The sequence below is a fragment of the Palaemon carinicauda genome, chromosome 44 (assembly GCF_036898095.1).
Source record: "Palaemon carinicauda isolate YSFRI2023 chromosome 44, ASM3689809v2, whole genome shotgun sequence".
Taxonomy (NCBI): Eukaryota; Metazoa; Arthropoda; class Malacostraca; order Decapoda; family Palaemonidae; genus Palaemon; species Palaemon carinicauda.
The window spans coordinates 52,548,629-52,553,628 of record NC_090768.1 but is presented as its reverse complement, the minus strand read 5'-3'; the positions used below and the strand labels follow the sequence as shown (position 1 = coordinate 52,553,628).

The window sequence follows — 5,000 nt, the reverse complement described above, 5'->3', positions numbered from 1 at the left end:
AGAATTTTTATGCGAGTCTCTCGCGTGCTGGAATATCGTCGAAGTTGTTCTGTATTTCATTTCATTATGGATGGAAAGCTTGGCTAAATGTCATTTCGTGTTCATTATTGGAATTTCTGTCTATCATAATATTTTTTTCTTAAGTTTTCCCTTCTTTTAAGCTGGAGGCTAATTACTATATTTGCTGCCTTTTAAATAATTGAAAATAATACATTTTTGCTGTTTTATAATTTTGCTACAGCAGAGTACTTCTTTGAATTTTATATTATATATATATATATATATATATATATATAACAATAATAATAATAATAATAATAATAATAATAATAATAATAATAATAATAATAATAATAATGATAATAACGATAGGATTGTGTTGGCCGATGTAGTAACGTGGTAACGTACCTGACTGGTGAACGCCAGACTGGGGGTTCGAGTCACGTTCAAACTCGCTAGTTTCAATGGTCGCTGCAACCTCACCATCCTTGTGTGCTAAGATGGGGGTTTGGGGAGCCTATAGATGTGGGTTCGATTCCCGTTCAAACTCGCTAGTTTCAATGGTCGCTGCAACCTCACCATCCTTGTGAGCTGAAGATGGGGATTTGGGGGAGCCTATAGATGCGGTTGGAGTCCCATTCAAACTCGCTAGTTTCAATGGTCGCTGCAACCTCACCATCCTTGTGAACTAAGGATGGGAGTTATAGAGAATCAGAAGCCATTGCTTGGCCCACCTTAGTCCTAGCATGGATGAAGTGGTGGCTTGGGCGCTAATCATATGTATATATGGTCAGTCTATAGGGCATTGTCTTGCTTGATAGGGCAATGTTACTGTCCATTGCCTCTGTCATTCATGAGAGGCCTCTACACCTTTAAATGTTCATTTAGGAATTTCAGACTATCGTTTTCAGTCCTTTTAAGCTGCAGGATAATTACTATATTTGTTGCCTTTTAGATAATTCAAAATTGTTTATTCTTGCTTTTATAATTTTGTTGCTGCAGAGTACTTTGTTTGAAGTTTATTATTTTTTTTTTGATAAAGATAAATATAATTCAATTTCATTTGTCTCATTCTAGAAATATAAATACGTACTGGTACAAAGAAATGAACCCATTTTATTTTCGAAATAGCCTTCAAAAATTTTCTAACATGCTTTATTGGACAAGGGCTGGTAAATACAGTATAGCATTTAACCTTGCATAGTGTGAAAGGCAATTTACGACAGTTTTACATGGTTGAAAAATTATATATTCTTTTTGCTTGATTTTTTTTTCTTTTTTTTTTCTGCAACTGTGAATTATTTTTGTCTTCAGTTACCTTCAACTCGTCGTATGGCCCTTTAATTTTTCAATTGCACTTTATACATATATGTATGTATATACATATATGTATATGTATATATGTATGTGTGTGTATATATATATATATATATATGTGTGTGTGTGTGTGTGTGTATGGATGTATATATATACATATATATATATATATATATATACTGTATATATATATGTGTGTGTGTGTGTGTTTGTGTAACTCCTTAACTGCATATGCCTAAGTAGCAGCGCACTTTTATTAATCGTTTTATTAATATCCTTGTGTTTGCTGTATATATGCCATTTTATAAGCCCTAGTGTCCTACGCATACACATCGAGTTATTAGGTTAGTGGTCGTGTGTCCCTTGGTATTTTAAGACTTATAAAGAGCAATGAAGCGTTGCAGGTCCGTTAAAGAAAGTGTTTATGGCGTTAAAAATGGGCCACTTTTCTTTCGGCTCTCAAGATAATTAAAACTTGCAAGTTGCTGAACATGTGAAAGTCGATTTCGTGGCTTTATAAAGACTTATCTCGAAGCAAGAGCCAATTCTCCTCGTGAAATTACCTCCCCACTCTCTCTCTCTCTCCTCTCTCTCTCTCTCTCTCTCTGTCCTTTTATCCTTTAATTTTATTAACCCAATTTTCCCTCATTTAAAGTTTGATTTTCCATTCCCTCTCTCTCTCTCTCTCTCTCTCTCTCTCTCTCTCCTTTATTGTTTTATATATAATTTTCCCCCTCATTTCAAGTTTGATTTTCCATTCTCTCTCTCTCTCTCTCTCTCTCTCTCACTCTCTTATCCTTTGATTTTATTAACCCGATTTTCCCTCATTTCAAGTTTGATTTTCCATTCTCTCTCTCTCTCTCTCTCTCTCTCTCTCCTTTTATCCTTTAATTTTATTAACCCAATTTTCCCTCATTTCAAGTTTGATTTTCCTTCCTTTCTCTCTCTCTCTCTCTCTCTCTCTCTCTCTCATGGCATTCGAGGATTTTATCATCAAACGGCGGTTTTCGCTTTCCTGTTCCGTTATTCGATGCCTTTGTTTGTTTGTTTGTCTGTCTGTCTGTCTGTGTGTGCATGCAAGTCAAGGTTGATCCTTTTTGTCTGTTTTTGTGTGATTAGATTTTATGTATTTGAATAGAATTGTCTTTATGTAATATATATATATATATATATATATAAATAAATATATATATATATATATATATATAAGAGGGGTAACCAAGAAAAAAAAATAATTTATTTTATTCCTTCAAGGTACTCCATGTCATTGGAAATTTTCTATTACCGATATAACGCAAGAAATGTAAATCATCTATACCATTGAGTATTAAGAAAATTAGTTTTGATTAATACATAAATTTTGTTCTTAATATTTGTGACTTTTTTTATTTTGATAAATTGAAAGAGGGTAAATAAATAAAATTTATTCTTATGATATGTTTTTTTGCATTTTTTTTTGGATTGGTTTTATGTATATTTGATATTGGTCGATTCTTCATTATCTGAAAGTATTTCTTTTTTTATTATAGGATCGTCCTGGTTTGGCTGGAAGAATCAAGGTCTTCAATAAAGGTAAGTGTAAGCTCAGGTACCAGTTTTGTTTTTGTTTCTCTCTCTCTCTCTCTCTCTCTCTCTCTCTCTCTCTCCCGTGTAAGGGAACTCTTGGAACTGGATATATATTGTTTCTGGAATAGTTGTATATTGAAGCAATGATTTTCCAATAGCCTTTTTTTTTACGTTGCCAAAAAAAAAAAAAAAAAGAAGGAAGGAAGGACTAAAATCGTTGAATTACCCAAGTATATCTGTATAATATTGGGAGGAATTGCTAGCATACTTCATATAAAAGAATTATCTTTTAGTTATATATTTCCCCCTTTCTGAGCTAGGGATACCTTAACGTGGTGAAAGGGTTTGTGTATCGCCACGATCAGCAAAGCTGTATTGGTCAGGGACACCCATAATAGGTTGGTTTGGTGTGAACCATCTGACTTAAGTCTCCCACCATCACTAATCTGCAGTGGTCAGCGTGGTGATGAAAATGTCCAAAACCCAGACATGACTAAGGACATGTTTGAGAACTTTCTTTCAGTTATATATTTATTTAATCTTGTTCTTGATGTTAACCTTAAACTCATGGTGGCCGTCCCTGACTGGTGATCGCTTTACTGAGGTTCGAGTCCCACTCAAATTTGTTCGTTCCTTTGGTCGCTGTAACCTCACCATTCTTTTGAGCTAAGGATTGGTCTTTGGGGGAGCCTATACGTCTATCTGATGAGTCATTAGCAGCCATTATTTGTCCCTCCTTGTTCCTAGCTTGGGTAAAGAGGGGCTTGCGCGCTGATATGGTCAGTCTCTAGGGTATTAGTCCTGCTATATATGGCAATGTCACTGTCCCTTGACCCTGTCATTCATGAATGGCCTTTAAACCTTCAGATCTTGTTAGTTCCTTTATTGTCTGCAGCCTCACCATCCTTTTAAGCTAAGGATGGGTCTTTGGGGGACCCTATACGTCTATCTGCCGAGTCATCGACAGCCATTGCCTGGCCCTCTTTGGTCTTAGCTTGGGTGGAGGGGAGGCTTGGGCTCTGATCATATGTATATATGATCAGTCTCTATGCTGTTGCCCTGCTTGATAGGGCAATGTCACTGTGCCTTGCCTCTGCTACTCATGAGCGGCATTTAAAACCTTAAACCTTAGATCTTTTTTTGTGTTCGACTTAAGCTGGAGAGATATTAACCGAAAGTTTATTTGATTCGAGTTTTCGAACATTAACTTGTGAGTGGGCTCAGCACTTGCTGGACTGGGTAATAAATATGAGGGCACAGGTGAATTGTAACGTATATTTGGGTCATTGCACCAGGAATGGTCGCAATGCTGGCGGAATTTTGACCAATTTTGTTTTTATGGTTGCAGTGCAACTGAAAATCAAACTGTTTATTATAACTAGATTACGTCATTCATTTAGGGTTTTTTGTCGTTTTTGCTATTAATAATTTTTTTTTCGTGGTTTTGCGATTTTCCCAATACCTGAAATATTTTGTCTATTTATATATATTTTATGATTATTAGATTTGCTTGTGTAAAACGTTGTCTGGATATCTGCCTTTTTTTCTCTTCATTATTTAATTATCGTTAGTATATTCTTTGAGGAAAATGACGTTATCATTATGATTTGAAGATCAACTCTATTAGAATTATATGGCTATTCTAATGAGACTTTTGTTAATAAGCATTAGCTTATTTATTCTACAAAATTATGTATTTAGGATAGTGTTGAAAACGTATGTAGTTCTTGTTAAATATTCAAAACCTTTTATAAGTTCTGGTACAAAAATATTTTGAAAAATATGAAATATACTTTTGTTCCAGTCACAAGAAATCATAGATTTTTTGGTTTGGCGTAATTAGGGATTCTACCACTAGAAATAATTATGTTCTTATTGTTTATACCATATTTTTCGCAATATTATTATTACTAGTTAAGCTACAACCCTTGTTGGAAAAGGAGGATTGCTATAAGACCAATGGCTCCAACAGGGAAAAATAGCCGTGTAAAAAGGAAATAAATAAACTACAAAAAGAAAGAATGAACAATTAAGATACAATATTTTAAGAACAGCAGCATTTTATTATTATTATTACTTGCTAAGCCACAACCCTAGTTGGAAAAGTAGGATGCTAT

General features: G+C 34.4%; 1 long non-coding RNA gene across 1 annotated transcript in view; it reads left to right on the top strand.

Annotated features, from left to right (window-relative positions):
- Positions 1-5,000, top strand: part of LOC137634538 (uncharacterized) — a 326,748-nt gene that overhangs the window by 218,876 nt on the left and 102,872 nt on the right. The window contains exon 3 of the long non-coding RNA XR_011042524.1: positions 2,847-2,889. This is a non-coding gene — a long non-coding RNA (uncharacterized lncRNA). The remainder of the gene's footprint in view (positions 1-2,846; positions 2,890-5,000) is intronic.